The following is a 27,706-nucleotide window of genomic DNA, read 5'->3' on the forward strand; positions in this document are numbered from 1 at the left end:
GAGTGTTTTTTCATAGGTAAATGTAGTTCCCAGTGAAATGTGGACAAGGATGCCCCTTGCATGAAATCTTCCAGTATGGACGCTCTACAAAGAATACAACGTGAAATTGAAAAGCTGAGATAGTGTCATTCTGGAATTGCACTTTCTGTTGATCTAACAATGTCATGATAGAGTCTGGGAAATCTAAAAGAATAGGCAGTTTGCTTGTCCATTTGACTTTGTCATACTGCATATCGGGGGAGCTTTTGGATCCAGGCCATTTCCCTGACAAGTACTTGATCTGCATGAAGTCTGCATTGCTGATAAAAGTGAGAACCATATGCTCATAGCCCAGATGTGCAGAAGGCAGAGTTATCATCCTGTTGTGAACATTTTAAAGCCAGAATCGCATTCTATCCAAATAGTCTAACCTGCTTCAACTTTCTCCTTCTCTCCAGAAACTTTATCAAAGCACAAGATTCTACCTATAAAATTATTACAATGATTCTACGTATAAGCGAGCATATGCAAAAAGACTAGAAATAAAGACAGAAAAGAATAAAAAAACGTTAAAATGGTGGAATTATGGGGTCAATAATTTCTCATCTTAAAATTTGCTTGACTGTTTGAAAATGCTAAGCAACAAATGAAAATGTAAAAAGAGCTTCCCAGCTTCTCTAGCTCAATGAGTTGGGCGAGATCCAGAGTCAGCTTTAATGTCATTAGCAACGTGCCTCCAGGAACAGCTTTTATTTAACACTGGGGTCTCTTCACCTACAGTGGAAAGACTGACCCAAGGCAAACAGACAGTGAACCAGCTTTTTCCTCTTCCCCTCTTGCTTCCTAAATGACATAATTTCCTTAGTTAAGGCCCTGATACTGATGCAGGAATTGATGCTGGTCCACTAGAGGATCTTTTTTTTCTCTCATTTTCTACTTCTTTCTACCCCAGAGCTCACAAGGGCATATACTGAGGGTTTTTTGGGAGGGGCAGGCAAGGTCTTTTTTTGATATTACTTAATTAACAATATAATATTTAATCCTCTAATACCATTTTCTGATGTCCTAGAATTAATATGTTTGCTTTCTTTGTGATTTCCACCTCTGGAGATATTGCTATGTCCACGTGACATGACAGGACTAAGAAAACGGTCACACAGGATGTCTTAGAATTTGTTCTAGAGTTGGTGATAGCCACCTATGAGAAGCTGAGATAGTGTGATCCTGGGGCTATGCTCTCTGGTGATCGAACAGTCCTAAGACAGATCTAAAGGAATGAAGCATGTTGGGTAGTTAATTATTTTGCTTATATGACTCCCAGTCTTAGTTTCTCTTAGGCTTCAACTCCAGATTATTGACAGAGAATCTTGTAGACCACTCAGTTCTCTCTCCTTCTCCTGGCTACTCTGACTCTTCTTGTTTTTAAGATAGGCCAGTCATTCTTTTGTCCAGTTGTTTCCTCTTTCTGGAACGTGCTACTCCTTGGTATTCGTGATCCAGTTTTCTTTCACTTTCTAGATGCCAGTTACAACATTTTGTGCTACATTGGTGCCCAACAAATGTCTACTGAATGAATGGATGCATTCCCATAGTTGTAGTTTTAAAATAAGCTGATAATTTTACATTTTATATCTAAATTCCATCTGGTTGATTTTTTCAAAGGCTAAGTGGGCCCTAGAAGTAGATTCTTCTCTCTCTAAATGAGAAATGTATTTACATAAAGACAGGGACTCAGAAAATATGGGTAAAGCCCTGATACCTCCTCTACTGCCTCTTGTTTTCTGATTTTCAATGGGAAAGAAAGAAAAGGATTTCTGGCTAGAGGACAAAAATCAAGGTTATACTTTCTCACCATTCTAAACAAGTTTTGGTGCACGCTGATGATGGAGAAGCTTGAAGAGAATACTTCTCAAAGCCTGCAGGTATTAAGGAAACTGGCTTCTTTCTCGCAAGAGTAGAGGGAGAAGACACTCCTGTGAACAAGCCTAAGCAGATGTAATGACAGAATGACCAAATGAGCATGTATCCTGCTGCCTAAGGCTGTTCCATAGAGAATGACATCAGCTCCCTCTTTCTTAGGGCCAGTTGGCTGTAGTCTAATTCTCACAGACACCAGGTATTCAGGGGCCAGGCTATATAGGCAGGCACTAAACACCCAGCATTTCTTTCAAATATACAGCTCCATGTCAACCAACATTTCAAATAGCATTGGCACCTAAACCTTGGGTGATTATATTTCCTCTTTTCCTTTTTGGAGCCTATGGACCAATGAACACCTCTTAATTATTTTAAAATCACTCCTGGGTCTCAAAGCCTGCTGGTTTGGAAGATAAATGGTCATGCTAATCAAAAGACAAACTGCTATTTTTTAATTGCATTGCATCAGCCAATTTACTCCTCAAACCTAGAGTCTTCTTTAAAGGATATTCTGGTGGAAAAGAAAGTTGATTACAAAGTGGTACTTGCTTTCAGAACTCAGGATACAGGAGAAGGGCCTTGGCCTGTGAATTCCTACTAAAACAGAGCCTTTTGTTTCATCAGGTGGAAACTTTGAATTCTAAATATGCCATTCAACAAATAAACATTTGCCTTTATAGCTCCATTACATTTTTTTCTTAGTGGCAAAAGGCATAGTTTCCATGACAGCAGAGATGCTGTCATCCTTATTCTCAGGAAGGTGCGGACGCCTCCAAAACCTTGCAGGACGGCACTGAGTGGAAGGGAACTTCAACGAAACAAAGGGATGTGATTGCTCAAGACCTGGGTTAGAAGGAGACGTGGTGGTTAATTTTATGTGTCAACCTTGCTGAGCCATAAGGTGCCCATATATATGTGGTCTAACATTATTCTGATGATTCTGCGAGAGTGTCCTTGGACACATACTATAAATGTATAAGGACACTATTCACATCATAGTGTCATACAGAATGGCCTCACTACCCTGAAAATCTCTGTGCTCTGCCTGTTCATCCCTCCCTCCCTAATAGCACCTCATGACCATTAACCTTTGTATGGTCTCCATAGTTTTGCCTTCTCCAGATGTCATGTAGATGGAATCACACAGTATACAGCATTTTCAGGTTGGTTTCCTACACTTTGTACATTGGTTTCCTTCCTGTCTTTTAATGGTTTTATATTCATTTCTTTTTAATCACTTAATAATATGCCATGGTCTGGATGTACCACCGTTTTCCCATTCACGTAATGAAGGGCATCTTGGTTGCTTCCAAGTTTTGGCAATTGTGAGTAAAGCTGCTGTAAACATCTGTGTGTAGGTTTTTGCGGGGGCATATGGTTTCAATTAATTTGGGTAGATACCAAAGAGGATGGTTGATGGGTTGAATGGTAAGAACACGTTAGTTTTGCAAGACACTACCAACAGGTCTTCCGAAGGGGCTATACCGATTTGCATTCCCAGCAACAATGAATGGGAGCTCCTCATGCTCCATATCCTTGCCAGTATGTGGTGTTATTAATGTTCTGCATTTTGGCCATTGTACTGGGTGTGTATTGGTAGCTAATTCTGTTTCTATTTGCATTTCCCTAATGACAAACGATGTGGAACATCTTTCCATGTGCTCGTTTGCCATCTGTATATCTTCTTTGTTGAGTTTCAGTTCAGCTTTTTTGTGCATTTTTCAATTGGGTTGTTTGTTTTCTTATTGTTGAGTTTTAAGAGTTCTTTGTATAATTTGTATGACAGTTCTTTTTCAGACATTAAAGCTTTTTACACAAAAATATTTGCTTTATAATTCATCTTTCTTCTGGGTTGTATATTCCATCAATTGATTATGATTGAGGAATACAACCTCATGGATGTCAGCTATGGTGAAAAGGGAGAGAAAGCTGAGTTTGCCTAATTCAGAATTGTTTTGTGTAAGAGGGTGCGGGTGTGGCGAAAAGTAGGGTAAAACACGAAAAATGAAACAATTTAGCCTTTTAAAAATGCCATGTCAAAATAAAACTGCCTCTCTAATGAAGCAAATGACACAGTTCTTTTTCTTTAATGAGTTGGAAAAGCCACAGTATTCTGTTCTGATATATATTGGGATCTTTTAAACTCCAACTAAGGTATTCCCAAGGCATTTTAGAAAGAGAATTTTTGCAAAGCAGTTTTTTGATCAACTTGCAAGATTAGTTTTGCCTGAGTTTAACTAGGTCATGCTTTCTATTCTATATCAGCAGAAACATACTTTACAAAAAGCCAAAACCGACCAAATGTGGGATGTGCTTTTTTTAAAGGGTGGGTTTGGGATGTTGACAAATTTGTTTTATAATTTTAGATAGTTTAAAGTTTAAACACCAAAGTGCTTGAGTAATTGGGCTTTCATGATAACACTATTTCCTTATAATTTATCTTTTTTCCAAACACCTGGACATGTAGTTTCTGTAGCATAAACTTGACAGTTACAAATTAATGATTTATTTTGGCAACATACTGCTGTCTTCTAATGTCATTTAACTTTTCAAGTTTCCATGTTCACAACAGAAAGGAAACCCCTTGTGTATCAGCTTAGGCTCTCCAGAGAAACAGAAAAGGTTGTATACAAACAAACAGAGATCTGTTTTAAGGAATTGGTTTGGAGAGCGCTGTGGGAGTTGGCAAGCCTGAAGTCTGTGGGGCAGACTGGGTGGCTGGAGATGCGGGTGAGAGTTGATGGAGCCTTGGGTCTGAAATCTGGAGGGCAGACCAACAGGCTGGAAATGCAAGCCGAATTTCTGTACTGAAACCTCAAAGCAGAATACTTTCCATTACTGTTCTTACAGCCTGAAACTGATAGCAAGAGAGTCACATTCTGGAGGGTAAGCTGCTTTATGTAAAGTTAACAGATTATAAATTATAATCACATCTAAACAATTTCTTAATAGCAACATCCAGACTAAGGTTTGACCAAACAATTGGGTACCATTGGCTCAGCCAATTGATACATAAAATTGACCATGACACTTTGAAAACAGAAAGTATAGATTCTACTTCTTTGTGTTTGCCTCAGTGTTTATTGTCTATTGAGCAAATATGTCCAAAGTTAAATAAATATTAAAGTGAACATTACTTTAGTTTGTCTTCTGAGAATTACAGATATTACTTTATAAATGACTATGCTAGTGGTATCCAGATATAATTTTTAAATATTAAATGTATGGATAGGCAGACAGGTAATATTAGTATTGATTCTTTAAAATTAGTCTCAAATAAGTTCAACAGAAACAAACAGCACTCAAGGAGGTAGGAACAATGTAAGCCATTGAAGGCATGAAGAAGCTTGGTTGGTTTGAAGGACGGTGGGGAGCCTGATGGGGTTAGAGGGAGGTGGGCGTGGGAGGGCTCCAAGTACAACCGATTCGGTAAAGGGTAATGATGTTGTGGAGGCCACTGGAAACCAAGTGGAGAGGTTTTTACTTAAATAAGGGTGGCCTCTGAAGGATTTTGAACAGGAGAGTTATGTAGTGACAATGTTTCTTTAAGAATCTTCCTCTGATAACTGTGTTTGGACCAGAGACAGTTATGCGGACCGTCCTCTGAGAGGCAGATGCTCAGCTAGGGCTGGACATGCGGAGGGTTTTGGAAGACAGTGTCTGGGGAATATGAAAGAGCAGGACTAGGCAAGAAGCGCCTCGGGCTCTTGCTCAGTAGGGTGGCCACCAGCCACACGGCACTGCTGAATCTGCACCGGGGCTAAGTTGGGGTGGGTTATGTAAAATGCTTCCCGGACTTCTAAACAGTATCAGGAAGCAAACAAACAAAAAACCAAACCCAAAAAACTCCTCCCTCTCACATATCAGAATGTAAGATCCCTTCTTAACAATTTTGAAAATATTGACCATATGTCGAAATAATATTTGGGAATAAATATATCATTAAATGTATGTGCGCATCATAAGAATGTATTCCAACTTTCTTTCTACTTGTTTAATATGACTATTTTCAAATTTGAAATTATATATATGGCTCACATTATATTTCTAATAAACAGTTTTGTTTCAGACACAATGTGGGTCTCACACTTGTGAAAAGAAAAGGGAAGGAGGACTTGGGAGGAAGAGTTGACTGAGCAGCTCTTAGACTGTTCGGGTCAGGCTAATAATGGGGAGTCCCTGGGCAAAGGTGGGCCTTTGGGCAAGTCCCACATTGTGCAGGAGTGGCTTGGCTCTAGTACTCCAACCATGCTTGGTATTGGGGTGCTCCTGGGGTAGCCAGTGCTCCTGCAGGGCACTGGGCAACTGGAAGAGGCGGCAGCTGGAGGCTGTCAGTCACTGTGCTCCCCACAACAGATTCTTGCAAACAGGATGTGAGTACTGCATCTTCGTGGCTGCCTTAAACACCAGTCCTTGTCATGGGAATTTAGGCAGAGATCACCTGGTTCATTGGCTAAGGCTGTTTGGTCTGGTGCCTTATTTTTTCTGTCGTGTTCTCAACTTCTTCGCCCTCTCTTGTATGACTCAGCCCTGTTTATTTGGAGGGGGCATTACTGAGAGCTGGATAGGACCCATCCTTGGGAGATCTAAAACTTCTAAGATAGGAAGATGATGAAAAGGCTAAAATAAAACAACAACAACAACAATTTTAGAATGTAACTGTAACCATCCTCAGGTTGCTTCTGAATTGCCATCCTTTTGGTGTGTATTGACATTAAATTTCTGAGGAAGAAAAACTGTTTATGCCACAGCTAAGAAGTCCCAATAAGCGAATTCACCTTCTTGATGTCAGCAATTATTCTGTAAGAGTGCAGGTGTTTTCTCTCATTAAATACATTTAACAATGATGAAACAGTGAATTATGAACATTACTAGAAATGAAAGACAAAAAAACCCTCTTGTGTATATTTGCCACAAATTTTGTAACTGTCAACATCTGTTTAACTCTATAAATAAGGACGTACACTTCAGTGAATCGTTAAGAGAGTCATCTTTGACTCAGAGGCCATCACTTAACATCTGGCAGTGTAGATCTGAGCAAATTTCATAGGTTTTCTGAACCTCAATTTCTTCAGCTGTGAATTGTGATACTTATAGTAGTCTCCCATAAGGTTGTTGTGAGAATTAATTGCAGTAATGCGTATGAATACCTAGTATTGTGATTAACATATACCAAATGCTCAAAAGATAGTTGTTAATATTATTATTTGAAGAGACAGGAACTTCTCTATACCATTGGTTATTCAAGAATTTCTTGATTTTTCTAATTCAACTGAAAGTCTTCACCTGCCAAGTTGAGCAAAACTGTCTGGCACAAATCAAATGTCAGCTCCCTCTTCCTCCATGTATTGTACAAGAACTTCCAGAGCTTGTGCCGTGCATGAAAATGTGCACAGTCCGGGGTTGTACACCAGGGGCTGCCGTTGCATCACTGCATTTGAAGCACCAGCCGCTCTAGTAGAAGTTCCTTTCTGGCTGTGACCAGGTTTCCAAGACTGGCTGACCAAGTCACCCTGGCTTGTCCAGGACTCTCCTAGTTTTACATGGAAAATCCAAAATTCTGGGAACTCTACAGTCTCAAGCAAACTGAAACAGTTGGTCACCCTGGAAAAGGCATCCAAGTCCACTCAGTTTCAGCTTGTTCAGGCTTAGCAGTTGCGTGCTTTCTCCAGGAACTTCGATCTTGACAGAAGGACATGGAGTTGGTTGGTTGGTTGGTTACTGTCTTTCACAGTAGCAGTGGTGGCGGTGGGGGGACCAGATGTCCCACTGCCTAGTCCAGGTTAGGACCACAGCAACCCAGCCACCAGGACCTCAGGGGCCCCTTTGTGTTTCCCAAGTCTGGTCTTCTTACCTCCTAGCCATTCTGTGACATTACATATTCCAAAAAAATTCTCTTCTTTCTGTGACCTCCAGATCTGATATCTTTCACTCATATATTAAAATTTTGGCTGATTACAATTATTATAGCAATAACAATTACTACTATTTTCATAACTAAGAGCTAACAATTATTGAACCCATTCAATGTGCCAAGTGCTGTTCTAAGTGTTTCCATGTATTAACTTCCTCTCTTCAGGACAGCCGTTGGGATAGGCACTGTTGTCCTGATTTCCTTCCAGTGGAAGAAAACTGAAGTGCACTGAGGTTGCTCAGATTCACAGAGTTGACAGATAGCAGAGCCAGGATTTTAATCTACACAGTATCTTAATAAACTACCCAGAAATTTGTTCCAGGAAGTGAAGATTTAGGTAACAGACCTTCGAGAAAACATGAGGGAATTGAAGATTGGTTCTCAGTCTGAGATAGTGTAGAAGGATTGAACGTCCTGTTTTTTTCCTGGGATGGTAATCTAATACTCCATGGCTTGCGGTGATAAGGCAGTGAACGAAATGACTGCCTATGGATATCCGTGACTGAGGATCCACTGAGGACAAGGTTCTGGCAGACCACGTTGTTACCACCACAAAAATAGCATGAAAGGAATGAAAAATTGATGGGTGGCTGCTTCTGATAAGACTGAATAGTGTAAAGCCTGAGAATAACAAAACTCAAAGCTCCATTTTTCAGTTTAAGCTATGGAATGAAATTCAAGGATGTTCTATAAACATGATGAAGGAATTTATTATCTTGCAACTCTAAGGCTGCAACAGCTTAAACTCCGAAGCAGATTTTGATCCTACACGGTGCCAAATTACATCCATGGAATAAATTTTGCACTATGTGTCATTTCCATGGAAATGCAGTCATTGGTCAGAGCAGAGTAGGCCCCTGGGCGGTGGGATGAGGTCCAAGAGAGGATGCATGTCTGAGTTACCGGAATCCCCAGCTGAAACGCAGTTTTTATTTCCCCAAGGAACTGTCTCCCCTCCCTGCTCTGACAAAATTGTTCTCTTGCTTCAAGACTCTTCAATTCTTTTGCCTGAGGAAAAAGGTCTTCTTGAAAGAAGACACCTATTCTCTAAGCTCCCTACCTGCTTTACACTTTGCTTTGTTCAGAGAAATAATGAGTTTAAATTTCAACAGAACTTGAGCTCAAATTACAAAGTCACTTCTTGGATAAAAAGGTTCACCCATCATAAGAATTCAGGGCTTTGTTGATTTTATGGGAAAGTATCTGTGGGGTATGTATGGGCATGACTGATGGATGGTGTCTCACCAGGAGGGAAGACTGTAATCATATGGTTGGCCGCATTTTTAAATATGGAGCTGCTGTGGCTGAGGAGTTGTGTGGACAATTCTACAAAGCAGTCATTTGTCTGACATGGGGCAACATTTAGAAAGTATTTATGACCACTTGCTGCAATGGCTGGATGCTACCGTCCTTACACCACTGCCCGAGGAAGCGGTTTGGGCCATCTAAGCAGTGAATCTCCAGGTGACAGCATTGGCGGTGTGACCTGCAGTGTGGCACTGCGGAACTGGGGCTGCCTGGCTGGCCAAGGAGCTCTGCCCTTGTATCAGCTGGAGGACGGCAGTGAGAACTTTGGTCTTCATTGTTGGAGCCTGGGGCTGGGAGGTCTTCTGTTTCCCGCTGTCCCCTGAAGCAAATAAAATAAGCTCTCAAGAGAGACATCTATGGAGGTGTCTGTCCTCAAATTCCAGACTGGTTAACTGCCACTAAAACTAAACCAGGTGATTTCAGTAAATCTGTTGATGTGCCATATTTGGTGTTTCATCTGCTGGGGAAGAAACAGCCTGAGGCCCACTGGGCCTGGACCAACATCCCAACCTTTAGCCCTGCGGCTTCAAATGCTGACTGGAGGACTGCTGTCGTGTAGGAGTGGCACAAAGACCTCACTGTGCAGCCCTCTGTCCCTGTCCTTAAGGCTCCTGTAATTCTCAACAGAATCATTGAAAAGTACATCCTGGCAGATGGAGGTGGCACTGGAGAAGGCCGAGCAGAAATGCTTCTGACCAAGTCGTCAGAAAGCTGCTGTGTATGTGTGTTGGGGGCGGGGGGGCACAGGAAACATCACCTAAAACAAAGTGTTTCAGCTGCTTGCAGCGAGCAAATACAGTCCTCTGATGGCTGTGAACACTTTGGTGCAGTGGGCACATCAAGAGTTCAACAAATGGGGAAATACCAACATTACACAGGCTACTGCCTATGCTGGGCCTTTCCATGGCTGCGTTAACTGGACTAATGCAGACTTTCCTGTAACGACTGTGTGAACCTAATGGTAACTTGGTGAGAGGAGGGTAGGATGACTAATAAAGTTGTGGAGTTTGCGAAAGCCATATTCGGAGGGTCTGCCATCCAGGCTGATCACAAATATAAGGTATCTATACAAACAGAAACCACGCCTGTAACCATAACAAGTGACACTATGTGTTTNAGTGAGCAAATACAGTCCTCTGATGGCTGTGAACACTTTGGTGCAGTGGGCACATCAAGAGTTCAACAAATGGGGAAAGACCAACATTACACAGGCTACTGCCTATGCTGGGCCTTTCCATGGCTGCGTTAACTGGACTAATGCAGACTTTCCTGTAACGACTGTGTGGACCTAATGGTAACTTGGTGAGAGGAGGGTAGGATGACTAATAAAGTTGTGGAGTTTGCGAAAGCCATATTCGGAGGGTCTGCCATCCAGGCTGATCACAAATATAAGGTATCTATACAAACAGAAACCACGCCTGTAACCATAACAAGTGACACTATGTGTTTAGTAGAACATGGCAACAGCACCACTTTTGAGCACAAGCAGCTTCTTGAGGGGAGACTGTTTCTATTTAGGTTTAATATAAAATTGCAGCCTGGTTTTGGAAAGATATCTAAATGGGAAATTATGGAATTTTTTCAGTGGGGGGATGGTTGTCCCATGCCTATCACTCCTGTATTGGAGGTACCCCCTGGTACAAATGAATACATTATTCCTGACTCCATTGTGAATCGCCCTCCCTCAGCTAAAAATAGAGTTGGAAAGTCCCCAATGTGTCATCCTCCAGATATAGGTATGCAGAGTCCCAAACTCCTGGGCCCCACCCCCTAGCCCAGTTAAAGATGGAGCTATCTTTAGTGATGAAGAACATGCAAATGACCCAGTGAAAGTTAGCGAAAACATTCCAGAGGAGGCTGAGGATGGAGACATTGCTCTCATGCCCCCAGCTCCGCTGGACTGTTTGCTTCCTGCTTTGGTAAGCCCTGTCCAAGCTCCTGAATGCAATGACAATTGCAGACATAAAGATTTAGTGTTCCTAAAGTGGGGGAGCCATGTTATCTAACAGACAACCATGGGAGTATTATAAGTGTATGCACGTCATAGATTTGAAGGGTATGATTGTTATCCTTTGGAACCTACTGAATTTGACATCCCTGATGATGGTGGTTTTAAATAATAAATGGTAATTATAACTTATATCATAGCCAGTTTTATAGATGCCTTTGAAGAATGGTATGAAAAAGCAGCAGCCACTTGGTGTAATCTTAAACCTGGAGCCCCAGCCCCTAAAGCCAACCAATAGCAGCAAATCCTTCAGTGCCTCAGTCAGGAGGAGGAGTTAAAGACTCTGCAAGAGGCCTTGTCCTCCCCGGCTATATGTACCTAGATCCTTTCAACAGTCTTGATAAGGGCAACCTGGTCAATAAAGCAGATGAGGCAGCCAGAGCATGCGACTTTGCATATGACAAACGCTTGAAAGAAGGTAAAAACCCTTACCTAACTCTCAACCAAGCAGAATAAGTGTTTCTAGAACTATAAAGAACAATACATCCTTTGGGGACACACTAGCTTCTGGTATTTTCCAGGCCAAAAAGTGGCCACTGAGTCCTATAGGACTTGTGGACATGGGGCCCCCAAAGGCAAAATGCCCTAACGTTGCCGATGAAACTGGCAAGGCCAGAGACCTACTTGGACGGACACCCCTCAGCACTGGCACACCTGAAGCACAAGTCAACTGCACATAAGAAATGGCAACAGGGAAAGCTGGAGATGTTGCCACCACAAGTGAAGGAGGCAGAGGAGTGGGAGCGTCCTCTGGAAACCGTCATTGTGATTCATAATGGAAGGGAAGCGTGGTCACCACCCGTTCTATCTGCACACATGGGTCCTTCCTTCCTGTGAAAGCAATCTTTATAAACAAATCAAAGCAGAGACTAATGAAATGCCCACCTGCCATGGGTACAGCCGTGCATGGGCATACCTTGACTTCAACAGATTCCAGTGCCATTGGAGTCCAAGGGACTGGCAACAACTCAACTACTGGGGCCTCCATTCAAAAAGTTGCCATGGTGCCCTGGCTGGTGTAGCTCAGTGGGTTGAGCGCGGGCCTGCGAACCACACTATCGTGGTTCGATTCCCAGTCGGGGCACATGCCTGGGTTGTGGGCCAGTTCCCAGCAGGGGACTCACGAGAGGCAACCATACATTGATGTTTCTCTCCTTCCTTTCCTCTCTAAAGATAAATAAATAAAATTAAAAAAAAAAGTTGCCATGGCAAAATCTTCCAAGTTAACATACAGGTTAAGGAGGTCACAGAGGCTGCAGGCATGAAGACGATTGCAAACAACATAACTTCAACCATTCAGATTTTTTCTGATGACTCATGCCAACTGCCCTATGTCATTGGCAATACAATGGATGGCTGTAGGCCTCCTTTTCCAGATGGTGTATTTACGCTGCCTCAAATGGGTACTGCACATTACTTTACCATAATGGGGGAAACACATAGCCACTCCCAGATCGGCTTTTTATTGCTTAGAATACTTTCCAAGTCAAATGCTATGCACAGGCAACAATCGCAGCTTTGAATATCACTTTGAGGCCTTGCCACTCCACTCTTGCTTCAGCCACAATCAGAAAATCACCCCTCGATCTAATCCTTTAGTTGATCAGTATCTTTACTTTTTTAGCAAAACTACATCTGTTGGCAGTACTGAAGTAATCAAACTGACTAAAACTCAATATGGACAAATACACCAATTATGAACCAGGACCTTGGCAAAGAATGCAGGGATTTTCCTCCAGCAAAAACAATCAGCCTGATATGTCAGCAGATGGTGCAGCCGAATACTATATTAATGATGATAAAAGTTACGCTAGGACAGGCCCTAGTGGCATGACCAATCACTGTAACAAAGCAGACAAAACTATTCTAGGTAAGAGTCTAATTATGCAGAGCATCATGATGGCTACTACAGCTCATCAGACCCATGAGAATGAAAGCTGGACCCATACAGCTACAAGTCTGTATGCTGCCATATTCACCAGGAAAATGCCATCCAGTCAAAAAAACACAACTAATAAACCCACAAAAGAGGTGCCGCTGTATATGGGAGTTCAGCCCTGGCAAGTATGGGTGGAAAAAGGCCCCATGTGGGCAAAGATTCCCGACAGAGATGGCCACTTTCCTCCCACCCCTGACATGGGGAGATTGGGATGCCGTTGCCCATCACCAAATACCGCCGAAAAACACTGTTCCAGGAAAGCCGTCCACTTCCTTCTCTCCAGCTCCAGTCAAAGCTTTCATTACTCAGTATTCAACTGGTCATGTCACCATTGAAATCTACTGGGAGCTGAAGGCTGAAAAGTTCAAACAGTGGAGCCCAGAGATTCAATTTACTAATGATTTCACCTCAACTGATTATTCTGAGCTTACTCAAAATGACAAAAGAGCATATAATTACCTCCCTTTAGTAAGGCACATGGTACCTTACTAAAAATCTACAGCTCAATAAACGATTTAATTTTTAAAGTTTATTTTTTGTCCTGTGTGGTTTCTTAATTGTGATGCTTCCTTCTTTCTAGTTCATTCATTTGGGTCACAGGAGTCTGCGAGAGGGGTGTGTCAATGGTGCAACCGGAAGTCAGTATTTCATCAGCTGGAGAGTTACTCAGCGACCAGAAGGAGAAGCAAGTCACCGGAAGTGTGTCATCAGCCTGAGAGTGGGCATGGCCTCATCAGTATATGCAAATCAGCCACTGCCCCCACACATGTCTGCAAACTAAAGAATCGTTATTCCTAATAATCTATTCGCCTTCTATTTTCTTTCTTTTTTTTTACTTCTAATTCCTGCTTGCTGGGTTTAGCTGGTTCCCATGCCTTAGCCTGAGCGTAGGAATGCTTCCTTCCGATTTGTACACAGCAATGATGTTTGTGAACTGGGGGCCACATGACCTTTGGCGATTTCAGTCTCATCATGTGCCAAGACTACAGAATAAAAAGAGCCCACTGTGTTGTAGGATTTAAAAGAGGTCTTGGCTATCAGAGAAAAACGGAGTTTTGATCTCAATGGTGACAGGGCAGAGCATGGATCAAACCGATGTGAAATCGGGAGCCTTATTCAGCCGCGCTCCTCGCAACGCAGCCTCGTGCATATAGTGTAGGTGCAGGGGCTCAGCTCCTAGGTTCATTAATTGTGGGTAACTCAGCAAAAGAAAGAACTCCCAACCACCTGTGCTGACTGAAGCCAAGGGAGCACGGAATGTGCCAAGGAGAAGGAAAATCAAAACTGATGAGGGGATGCTTCCAACATTGAACATTAAATATCAGCAATAGCTTTATAATTATTTGCAAAAATAAGGACTATAATTTCAACCGTATTTGACTTTCTACTCTATTGAGTGTAGATATATATTTTAACTAATATTGCTTTTTTTCTCCTTTCACCTTCTTTATAGGGTAAATTATTTGTGGTTATATTAATACTTAGGCCACATGTTGCAGCTATGGGGAAAGGTGTACATGAACTGGAAGTATTGGAGTAAGAGATAGTACACAGTTACTACTTAATTTAGGTGTTTCCTTTTTGGTAGAGAGTGAGAATGTTCTTAGTTCTGTTAGGGATAATTGGTTTGTGTTAGGCAGGAAAAAATTTGTGGCCCTAAATGGGTACTGTAGTGGACATCTGTAATTTTTTTTCACTGTTTGATATTTATTACTCCTCCCGGCTTGCCCATCACTCTCCATTTTGTGAAGTCTCCAGTTGTACACAGTCTGGGTGGAAATGCCTCTCTCCTTTGAAAGGTAAGGAGTCGGTTTCTCCACCTCCCTGCATCTCACCACTAAGGAGCTGCATGTGACTTAGTTTGATCTGGTGGGTACCGTCTCTGCAAATTTCAACCTTGAAAAAAAATGACGCATGAATCTGGAGATGGAATGGATTCATGCTTCTCAGTGGCAATGGTGGTGGCTTGCAGCTTGCCTCGCAGGATGCCGCTCTGAAGGGTGGCCAGGGGTGCCTGCTGCCCCTCAGAAAACCCGGAGGCTTTCTGTTTCCCAGATCAGATGCTCCAGCGTTGCCACAATCTTTCCATGGAATTGCATTTCACTTCCGATAGCCAGATTGTGGAGTTTACCAAAGCATCTAGACAGGACCGGGTGACCTTAAATTCTGTGAGAGAATGAATGGATCAGTTTGTGATAGAATTCATTTATGAGCAAACTCAAGGATCCATTGATGTTCTTTGCATGTGGAAGAAGAGGGTGGAACTCTTGTTAAGCCTCAAACTTAGATGCCCCAGATTTCTGCTGCCTCCTCTTTGGTCTACCAGGCTGGACAGTTTCTCACACGAGTCTTCTGTTTTGTGATTAACCACTCGAGTGGCAACTGCAGGCAGCTTGTCTAATGGTCTCCTGCTGCACACAATTGATTGACCACGGACAGTTGTCAGTGAGGCAGAGTTTGTGCCCCTAGTGAGACGGCACAGCTCCTCTGATTATCTAGAAGATGCATCTTTATTACACCCCTAAACAGCTCTCTAATTTACTTGTGACAGAAGGGGAAAAATGAATAAGGGTATCTTGATGGGTCAAATTAATTTCGACATACAGACCCATGAATTTGTTCATGAAATGAAGTCTTACTGGAAACAGGCCAATGTATTAACAGAGGTTACTTCTTGACAGTTGGTCTATGGATGGTTTTTATTTTTTTATTTGTGCTTTCCAGTACTTCCTGTATTCTAAAAAATGATATGAATTACTCGTGGACTCAGACATTTAAGAATGGAGGGATGAGGCAGCCAGGCCCCCAGTGTTCTATCTTCAGTGTGGAGCCGAGGCTCAGAGCCCTGATTCAGAGGGTCATCAACCACCCCTAAAGACGAAGACCTTAAAAAAATTCAAACAGACCTCGAATTGTAAGTTTCCTCTGAAACATAACTGATCAGATTCTCATAAATATTGAGAAAAGGATGTCCAATTCCCTTTTAAATCTAACAAATGGTAGACAGCTGATGAATAATGCATGGAGGAGGAGTGAATAAAGGAGTAACATAGTCCCTTGGGAGTTTTTCAGTTGCAAGTTTCTGAAAACTGCATGTCGATAGGACATTCACGATTACTGGGCCTGGAAGGATGAGGGGCGAGCTGGACTCTGGTGTATTTTTCCTTGGCTTAGCTGCCTGTGAATGGCATCAAGCTTTTCCGGCTCCTTCACAGGTGTCTCCCATGAATGTGATCCTAGATGGATCTGAGGTTGCATTCTTACAGCTTTTAATTCTAAGTCAAAGGAGAACTTTGCTTCACTTTCAGTCTGGGATTCCAGGTAAGTCTCTGATCATCATGAGGCTCGGTCCATCCTTGTAACCAGCATGGACAGGCCCTGTGACTGACAGCTCGCCAAGCCCCTGGAGGAGCTGAGAACAACCCCTCAGAGAAAGGGAGTGCGAGGTACACACACCAGGAGAAGCAAGGACAGAGACAGAGGGGGCAGACAAAGCCAAGAGTTCCTCTGGAGAGAAGCATTACTAAATAATGAAAATGACAACATTGATAATAACTGAAGCTTCGTAGAAGTCGGTGCCACCTGAGCCCTTTGTACCCTTTATCTCAAAGTGGTTCTGTCACCCACCCTGCAGGGACTAAGAATTGGAGCCACTAAGGGACAACCAAGAGCAAAGTAAATGACTGGCCATGAAGAGGCTAACACTTGATGGAGCCCAATGGAAAGGGTACTTGTGTGTGGAGCTGATTTAAACATACACATGCCCACTGATAACACGCCTGACTTATTTTTTTGTCTCAGAAAAAAAGAAGAAAGTCATTGGTGAAGAAAATATAGGGCTGTGTTGCTGCCATTCATTTTAACTTACAAATTTATGCCTTCATTGTGACTCTGGCAACCAAACATTCTGACTTTTCATGTGACCTGATTCTTTTCAAGTTAAGGTGATTCATTAATCATATAACCGAGCAAGTTAATGTTTACGGTTTTAAGCATATATGTAAATTAATTTTTATTCAAGCAAACCCAGAAATCAAGAAAAATCACTTAACCAAGCATGTGTCCTCTTTGGGGCTTGGGAAACATGAACAATATATGACTTACATTTTAAAAAATATCTTTGTATAGGCCAGTCATAGAAAAGTACTAAAACCAGAAAAGCTGGTGTTTGTCCTGCTGGTCACTACCAGATCCAATAAGCAGAGACGGGGATTGAATCTTTATGGGCACTCTACTTAGATGGCCAGCGAGCTGAGAAGACAGAAGGTTACGTACCCTAACAGACTGTTATAGTTCCTTTCAAGCCAGACTTTTTTATAAGGAGGAGAATATGTAGGTAAGGTTTTTGGAATTTAAGGGGTAAAAAAAGTGTAGGTAAGAGATTTGGAATTCAGGAAAGAGGTTAACCCATGAGGGCTGCCGTCTGGCAATTTCCCTACCGTCTTTCATCTGTTGACCCACGACATTCTATCTGGGTCCTGGGTCCCACGTCCTGGGGGATTTTCATGTGCCCTGGGCAACAGGACGTCTCTCCCTGGAACACAATGACTCGGATGCCATCTTGATTGCTTATGATCTCGTCTAGAGCACAAAGGTCGGACTGCTTATGGTCTTCTGGATTCAGGGTGGGCCTTACCTTCACTTCCTGAGACAACAGCTCTGTACATGCGTTAACTAATAAGCTTATTAACTGTTACCCTCAACTGAAATTGTCCCACTCTCAAATCCCCCCAGCAGTAGTGTACCCAGTATCTGTTCAGAGCATGGGGTCAGAGGCAAAACCTACTGCTGTCTTATTAGCTGCCTGCGCTCGAACAGATTACCTAACCGTTCAGTCCCTTGCTCTCCTCACACGTGGAATGGAGATAAGAATAGGTTCTTTGTTATGCTGTGTGGATTACAGTGTTTCACTCCAGCAAAGGGGGTAGAGCAATGGCTGGTTTAATAAATAGTAACCCAATTTTATTAGTGCTGTGTTTGCATTCCTGTAGGGGCCCAGTGGCCGTTGCGTTGGTTTCTGTTTCTGTTTTTACCACAGATCCACATCAGAGAGGAAATACCCTCATTAGAGAGGACGCATGCTTCCCTTGGCTCGCAGCTGTGACTGAATATTGGGGAAATCGTTTTGTGGGTCTGGGTTGCTGAGGAATGAGTGTCCATACAAATATCAAATAATTGACTCCAGTATTCCACAGCGTTGAAGTCTTCCACTGAGACTGCCATCCAGTGAGAAGAAAGGATGCCAATCAAGGACATTGCCAGGGTCAGGAGTTAGAGAGACAAGGAGGGCTAAATTTTCTTTTAAAATACATTTTATTGATGATACCATTACAGTTGTTCTATTCCCCCCCTTCAATCCCCTCCACCCGCACACCCCCTCCCCCACCCTTCTCCCCCCTTAGTTTATAACCACGTGTCTCAAGTTCTTTAGATTCTATATTTCCCCCACTATTCTCGCCCTCCCCCTATCTATTTTCTGCCTACCATCTATGCTATTTTCTGTGCTTTCTCCCCTCTTCTCCCCCTCCCACCCCCCTGTTTCTAACCCTCCATGTGTTCTTCATTTCTATGGTTCCACTCCTGATCTAGCTGTCCTCTTGGTTTGCTTTTATTTTAGGTGTGGTTGTTAATAACTGTGTGTTTGCTGTCCTTTCACTGTTCATATTTTTCATCATCTCTTTCTTATATAAGTCCCTTTAGCATTTCATATAATAAGGGCTTGGTGATGATGAACTCCTTGAACTTGACCTTATCTGAGAAGCACTTTATCTGTCCTTCCATTCTAAATGAAAGTTTTGCTGGATAAAGCAATCTTGGCTGTAGGTCTTTGGATTTCATGACTTGGAATACTTCTTTCCAGCCCCTTCTTGCCTGTAAGGTCTCTTTTGAGAAATCCGCTGACAGTCTGATGGGTACTCCTTTGTAGGTGACTGTCCCCTTATCCCTTGCTGCTTCTAGGATTCTCTCCTTCATTTTGGTCTTGGCTAATGTAATTATGATGTGCCTTGGTGTGTTCCTTCTTGGGTCCAACTTCTTTGGCACTCTCTGAGCTTCCTGGATTTCCTGGAAGTCTATTTCCTTTGCCAGACTGGGGAAGTTCTCCTTTATTATTTGTTCAAATACGTTTTCCACTCGTGGCTGTTTCTTTCCCCCTTCTGGTACCCCTATAATTCGGATGTTGGAACGTTTAAAGATGTCCTGGAGGTTCCTAAGCCTCTCCTCATTTTTTTGAATTCTCATTTCTTCATTCCTTTCTGGTGGGATGTTTTGTTCTTCCTTCTGGTCCATTCTATTGATTTGAGTCCCAGTTTCCTTTCCATTGCTATTGGTTTCCTGGACATCTCCCTTCATTTCAATTAGTTTAGCCTTCATATGTTCCTCTAATTTGTAACTATAATCAACCAGTTCTGTGAGCATCCTGATAAATAGTGTCTTGAATTGTGCTTCTGAGAGGCTGGCAATTTCTCGGTCCCTGAGAGTTATCGGCTCTGGGACTTTAAGTTCTTCTTGTGCCATCTTTTGGGCTGTTCGTGCCTGTTCCGTAGCAGGATCAGAGCCCTAAAGTGTTCACTAGTGCAGGGCAACTAAGTTGCTGGGTTGTGACGTTGTATGTGGGGGCGGGGTCAACGAGGAACAATAGCGTCCCATCTGCCACCTGTCGCCGCGGCCCCCACTGGCGCCGCAGCCACCACGATCACCAGGCCCACGAGTTTTGTTCCACTGCACGCGAGTGTGCCACCGCCGTCAGCCCTTCACCACTGGGTTCTCCCCTTGCGTCCGTCTCACTGTGCAAGAATGTGTGACCGTGGTCAGTCTGCCCCACACCCTGACTGGGTCCGGGCTGCCTGCGCCTAGGTCAGGGGATCTGTCCTGCCTGGCCCAGCTCCGCTGCTGGCTCCGCCCCTCTTACCATCCCCTGTTGAACGGTTCGTAGTTGTCGGACTTCCGTATAATTCAATTTTCTGGTCTTTGGGTGTGTCCTTGTTCTCCAAACCTTTGTTGTATTCAAACTTGGCTGTGGGAGAAGGCACAGTGTTTCCACCTATGCCTCCATCTTGGCAGAAGTCCTAAATTTTCAAGGGCACAGTATCTACCATATCAAAGAAACGAGGTGACAATAACTACTTCTGTTACATCAAATCCCCCTTTATCACCAAAGTAAAATAAAGTACATTAAATCTACAACAAATTTCCAAGCTGGCAGATTGAATTTAAACTTTGCATATTTTAAATTAATCATGAGGGAGAATATTAATGTCTGAATAAGGAAAACATTTTAAACTTCATCTGTGCTTGCTTTTCAGTTATTTATTGAGAAGGGAAGGTCAGCACTTTCTTAGCGTTGCCTTCCCATGTGAGCTGGAAATCCTCCGAGACAGAGACTCCGAAGAGGAAATGAACAGAAGTAATGAACCAATACATACTTCTTCTTGAATGCTGGCAGCATATGCAGATAGTTAACCACATTGGGATGTGTCTAGAAACTAGGGTGGGTGGTGATGAAGTTAAAATGAATATCTTGTTCCAACACGTATTTAGGTGTCAAGCTTGTTCTTCCACTGGTCTTGGGTTTAATGGGCTGACTTCCTTAGGATCCCACAACTTCAAGGTGGGAACATGATCGTCCTAAATTTACTAATTACTTTTATCATCCTGTGAAATTATGCTTTGTGGACTTTTGAGAAAAGAATTGGGTGTTGATATGCAAAGGACCTTTCATGGGCATAAAAGCCAGGAAAAGGTGAATTTGCACTTTGGAAAAAAAATCTAAAACATAATTTCCTTTGAATATTTTCCCCTTAAGATTAATATCCATGCTTTATAAATATTCAATCAAGGCTCTTTTGCTATGCGTCTGTGAAAATTCTGAAACACAACTTGGAAGTTTTAAATCTCTTGTATGAATGACAGGCTTCACTGTTCTCAGAGCATACACAAAACACATCTTTGAATTTTTCACCCTTCTTTCCCCTTGAACTTGGCGCAGGCCCCATCTCTCACCTACTTCTGAGAAACAGTTCCGTCAGCAACACATCGCTCTTGGCATTGAACTGAGAACTTGGATGGAGGTAAAGCAAAGAAAGGAAAATTTCCCGTGTTTGTGGATTTACAATCTAAGATTGAAAAAGCTTAGTTTTTTTGTTTGTTACAAAACTACACCACTCAGAACATTAGTCAAAGGAATGTTAGATATTTGGAATGAGTCAGTATAAGAGCATTTATCTTATAGTTTCATGAAACTATTCCGGTAATAAGATTTAGATTTCAAAAGTTGTAAATATCAGTGTTGGACCATGTTTGAATTTTTATAAGCAAATTACCGATTTTTTATCCTGTGCTATTTCTTCCCAATATTAAAAATCATGACTTAGGCTTCTGATGGGTTAAAAATATATTTTGACTCGTGTTCAGCCCTGAATTCCAGCACATAATCTTATATGAATAACACCACCTCACTCCAAGTCAAAGCAGGGGAAATTTGCAATTCCCTCAAAGGATTGCAAATGAGCCCATTGTCAAGCTGCCAAAGTAAAATAACAAGATTTAAATTTTTCCATAATATCTATCAGAAATTCAAATGAGTAGTAATTAAAGCTGTCCTTGCTCTCTTATGACATACACAGCATGACAAAACAGTCCTAATATGTCACCTCTCTGCTTCTTCCTGTTTTATTATACCTAGTTGGGCACCAGGTGGTTTATTCTGTAGTGTCTTATACTCTATAAAATTCTAACTGTAAATAGAAATAAAACAATAAATATTTTATGGTATGGGTGAATATGTTCCCTAAAGCCATGCTGTACTCTCGAGTTTTATAAGAATAGCATTTTCTGTAAAAAAATAATTTGTCTTTTCTGCTTTATGTCCTGTTGCATCAAGGAGTTGCAACTTCTTACCGGGTGTGGACAGAAGCTAGGGGACAGCACCCTGGGTTTAATGGTGGTGTTGCTCACGTCAGAACCAATGGTCTAGTCAAGTTCTGAGAGTCACTTTCCCTAACCATTCAGATATCTATTTCATTAGTCCTTCTAAGATAAAAAGACTGAACATTTACGTCGTTAAAAATAGATAAATGCCATCAATGAAATCTAAGTTACAGTTGGCTCTTGGGCCACTGTGTCTCCGGGTGATCTTGGTATTCCAGTGCTGTGTCTTTTCGGGGGCGAGACTGTGTAAAGGAAATCTGTGATACTCACTCAATGATTTGAAACAAGATTCATTACTATTGTGTTCATGTTGCAGCTTCAGACATTACAAAATGGCATAATTTTTCATTTGCAAAGGCTGAGACTTGATGATAAAGGTCACGGTGTAAAATACTTTTAACATCATGGAAATTACACTTTGTAAAGATGTGAAGCAAGGAAAATCTTATGCATATTAGACAGGGATTATAAACATTGCTGATAGCTCTTCTTGTGTCCTACGCCCAACATCTGACTCCGACATTTCACGAGAGCCGAAGACAAAACGATAATTCATGAGTGTGTGTTGCTTCTGCTTCTATGTGATGTGGTTTCAGTTTAATGTGACAATAACTATCACAGTTAACGGTCAGTTACAGTTGTCTGCTCAAGCCAGGTTTTTTCAGTTCTCATCCTGAAATATTCATTTCATAGTTTAAAGCTTCTACATTAATTTTTGAATTTAAAAAAACTGTTTTGCTATTTTAAACACATTGGAAATGCGTTTTTCATGTTTTAAAAAAAGATCTAAAATTATTGTGAGCTCAGAATGTACCACATGTTTAAATTAGTGGTTAAACCTTGGGATTAGTCAATGGGTATACATGGAATCCATAGCAGCTGCTTATCTTTCTGTGTATTTTCAATCACGAAGGCATGGTTTTGCTGTTTGTTTATTACAATCCAGCTCTGCATGTGTAATTTGCCTGTGACAATTAATGTAGGGAAGAGAACTGAGAAGAAACTAAAAGCTAATCTGCTATCGCAGCCATCCCTGAAGTCGTCACCTGCTGCAGGGCAGCACTGATTCTTCTGCCCCACCGCCTGCAGTCGGGTAAAGGAACCAGGGAACTGCCGCTCTGCAGTACGGGGCTAGGCGGACACAGAGCCTACGAAGGTGGTTTGTGGTTTTGCCTGTAATTACACATTTGTGGGATGAGAGCCACGCACATTTGCCCTCCACTCAAACCTTGTTAAATCCTTTACCCCCAAAGTCTCACGGCCACTGTAATGTGCCCAGCTCCTCTGGATTCCCCATTATACATTGCTTTGTGTTATTATTTAGGTGTTTGGTGCATTAAAATTTTGCCTTTTCAACTAAATTTTCAGCTCCTCGAGGTTCGGAGCAGCATCTTACAAACTGTTTTCTTATTACCTCTCATATAGTAGGCATTTAGTAAACACTTAATTGAGTTAAAAAGAAGCAAATGCAATTGACTGCATATAAAAATGTCCCTGCATGCTCTGGAAATCAGAGTATTCACATTTATTTTGTTTCCTGGCTAAATACGTGTAAGTCAAGAAATTATTTTGTTTGTTTCAAGCCTGATTAACCTCCTTGGTTTGCTAACTTATATATGAAGAGATTTTAATGAAGGAAGTAAACATATGTTGTGATGCTAATTAGGATACAGAATTGTATACACTGTATCATTTTAACTAGTTTAGGAAAAAGGCAGTGTAACAGGGTTCAAAGGGGAAAACCCCTGCCAGCCTGGTTTAGGAGATGGGAGAAGGGAGCATGGAGATTGAGAGATTTTGCGTATCTATTGATATTTGACTAGCTTAATAGTTATGTTGAGGCCGTGCAACCAGGGAGATAGACCCTTTTTAACCTGGGTGTAGCCTGGGGCTTTCTGCACCTGAGGGGAGAGCATGGAGGTGCTTCACTCTGCGTCCCTGGGCTACTACGCCTGCCCGGACTAATAATGGCAGCCAGAGGAGGACAGAGGATATGGGGAAGGAGCAGATGTAGCTCACTGTGGGAGGCGTTGGCAATGGGGTTGCGCAGGAAGCTCTGGCCAGGATTTAGACTAGGCGTGGCAACCCTGGCTCTCTTCGCCTTGAGGTACTGAGGGAGGAGGTGTGCTGTCTGTAGCAAGGGGTGTGTGCCACATGGCTTGGAGGGGAGTAGGAGAGCCATGAGGGAGGGATGGTGTAGCAACCATGAAGCTCTGTCTCCTACTCTTTCTCTTTGTCACAAGATTTGGGAAGGAGAAGGCGAGTTGACAATGGAGTTTGAAAGAGAGCAGTGAGAAAGGAGAAGCGAGCACCTATGTAGTTAATAGTGAGGAAGGAGGCCACAAGGCCTGGACTAATAAGAAAGGAGATGCGGCTGCTGTGATCGTGCCTGCGCCAGCTGACTCCAGACCTGCCAAGGAAGTCCTTGCAAGATCTTGTCCTGCCACACCTGGATTTTACCTGGACTTTTAAGACCTGTGCCTTTCCTGAGCTTCACCATGACCCAGAGTAACATCTCACATGCTTTTCTGGACTATTGTAGGGAGGCTGATGGCCATGTATCCCAGATCCTGAGGGAGAGAGCTGCTGTGTGAGGATGGTGACTGTGGGCCCTCCCAGGGGGACTGGAGAACTGTCTGTGCTGCAGGATTAAGACCCGATAAGAACACGATTAACTTTGGAGGATGCTTTTGGCTGGTAGCCTGGTGGAGAGCATGGGAAGTGCTGGGTCTCATGGGAAAGGACGCCTCCAAGCTGAGGTGCTCTAAGCTCTCTCAAAGTTGGAATGTTGTGAATAAAGACCTGCTCCTTTCAGCATTGATGGCTGGGTCATACACCATGGTGACACGTGGATGGGATCCAGTCTGTTCGGTGACAGTAGAAGCATCTCTCTCTGGATGACTATAGGAAGTTTCCCTCTTTCCGGACTTTTCTAAACTTAAAAAAATTTTGACCTTTACATTTACTTTTGTAATCGGAGAAAATTGAAAAAAAATATCTTTGCAGGCTGTGTGTGTGTGTGTGTGTGTGTGAGTGTGTAATTAGATGTGTGTGTATGAGAAAGATTTGAGATTTTTCTCTTTGAAATAAAACAAGGCCATAACAATAAAAATGTGTAACTAAAGTTTGGTTGTGGTTAATTTCTATTTTACCAAAACCTGTCTAGTAAGATGGGTTCTAGGAAGTCAAATATCAGAATTAAAAGTGGTAATAGCAATTTCCAGTTGGCGAAATGCTAGAAAACAATGTGTTTTTATGGTTTGTGTTCATATGTCAATGAGCAATGACTCAGAAATAGTAAACCCCTGTACATAAACACACATTACTATTTAGCCTCTTTCCCCCTGCTCTTCAAAGGCACAATAGGACATTTGATGAATTATAAAGTGATAATATTGAGAGGTAATAGCAACAAATTGTTTTGAGCACCTAACTCCAACTATGCTGGTTGCCAAGGGTAGAGAGTTAGTTAGACAGCGTCCAGGCTGCCCTCCTGAGTGCATCGGTCTAATGGGGAGACTGATGGACACTCACACATTGTCACGCATGTGCTCACTGCTCTAGAGCAAGAGCTCGTCTCCCTCTATGTTTGGGCAAGGTCACTTTTACTGGACATCCCCTGTGGCCTTCAGAAGTCCCCATGGGTGAATGCTATATATTTAATAAGCATTTATTATGTGCCTAGTCTCTGTCTGATTTTATGTTAAGGTGCAGTTCTTGGAATCAAGGACAGAGTTGAATCCCGGTGCTGCCTCTTACCAGCTGTATGAAGTTGGGTTGAGTCTTAGAATCTGGTTGGCGGTTGCAATGAAGATCAGCTGAGACCATTCACGTGAAGTTCCTGGCACCAGACTTGGCCAGGGCTCCGAACTGCAGGAGCGTAGCTACTGGGTCTTAGTCACAATTCACATGTGAAGGAATTAGCATTTCTTAAAGGTTTTGTTTATTTATTTTTAGAGAGGGGAAGGGAGAGAGAAAAAGAGGGAGAGAAACATCCAAGTGCGGTTGTCACTCAAGCATCCCCTACTAGGGACCTGGTCTGCAACCCAGGCCTGTACCCTAGACTGGGGATTGAACTGGTTGACTCTTTGGTTTGCAGGTCAGCACTCAATCCACTGAGCCACACCAGCCAGGGCAGGAATTAGCATTTTTTAAATTTCTATAACTTACTTTTTGACTGTAGGCGTTCAGTTCCCTGGGCTATCCTCCAGGCTGTGTGTTTTAAATCCTATTGAGTGGTTTTGCTTTCTGCTGCTTAGTTTCTTGTGATCAACCATGGTTAAAAAATATTGAGGGAAATTGCAGAAATAAACAATTCTTAAGTTTTAAATTGCTTGCTGTTGTGAATAGTGTAACAAAATCCCCTGAAATCTGCTCTGTCCTGCTGGGGATGTGCATCATTTCTTTATGCAGCGTATCCACGCTATATACACTCCCCGCCCATCAGTCACATAGAAACCGCCATCTTTGTTATCAGATCCAGCTGCTGTAGTGGTATTGCTGTGCTTATGTTCAAGTAACTCTTATTTTACTCAATGATGGCCCCAAAGTGCAAGAGTAGTGTTGCTGGCAATTTTGATATGCCAAAGAGAGGCCACAAAGTATGAGAAAGCTTGTTACACATGGTCAGAAGGTCAACGGCAGCCTCGCACTATGTCACAATGCCTGCACCATTCACCTCACTTCATCTCACCATGTGGCCATTGCATCATTTCACATCATCACAGAAGAGGGGGAGTATAGCACAAAAAGGTATTTTGAGAGAGAGTACTGTCACACAACTTTTATTACAGTATATTACTGTATTTTAATTGTTCTAGTTTGTTGTTTATCTCTTACTGTGCCTAATGTATAAATTAAACTTAATCATAGGTATGTATATATAGGAAAGAACATAGTGTAGATAGGGTTTGCTACCACCCACAGTTTTCAGATGTCTGCTGGTGGTCTTGAAGTGCATCCCCCAAGGATAAGGGGGGCTCCTGTACAGGGACAAGAAGTGACAGTCCATGGAGGAGTGAACTTGGTCATTTTTCATGCATGTCCCTGCACCAGTCTGCTTGGCCCTTTGAATCAGGCATATCTTTCAGCTTCCTCAGTCTCACCAGAGCTATGGGGATCTTCTGAGGCAATCTGTATTCCACCTTCCAGATAAACCAGAGGTATACCTGTCTCTGACATCTCATGGCCTCCAAGGTGGGTCAGAGAGGCAGGTGCAGGTCCCATCATTTCCCAGAGCCTTCCCTTCTTTTATTTTTCCCTCTTATACTCTCCCCCTGAATATTTTGTTTGTACCCACATGTAACTCTCCCCTTCTTAGTGTCTATGAATACTTCGTTTGTCTGAGGGAGTGGGCTTTTGCAAAGGAAAAGCTGGGAAGCCATGTAGGCCAGTTCTATATTGTCTAAGCCACATCCATTTCCAGAGGCAAGGAGTTGTCAACCAGCTACATGGTGGAAAGAGAAAAAGGAGCATACAAGAGAACAACAAAGCCAAATTAAAGTCCTCAAGTATTCTCTAGCCACAGTAGATTAGGTAAAAATGTCAGAAGAGTAATACCGGTTAACATTTTACATAGATCTGCTGTGTGGTTTTAAAAATATGTCCACAAAGTCTTTGATACTCCTGCTTTCAAAAGGTAGAACTTAATTGAATAGAGTGTGGAAAAGTGACGAACTGTTACTTCTAAGTTCAGATCATAAAAAGACGGAGA

Source organism: Sturnira hondurensis, unplaced genomic scaffold (assembly GCF_014824575.4).
Source record: "Sturnira hondurensis isolate 20B ecotype Veracruz unplaced genomic scaffold, ASM1482457v3 Scaffold0004474, whole genome shotgun sequence".
Classification (NCBI taxonomy): Eukaryota; Metazoa; Chordata; class Mammalia; order Chiroptera; family Phyllostomidae; genus Sturnira; species Sturnira hondurensis.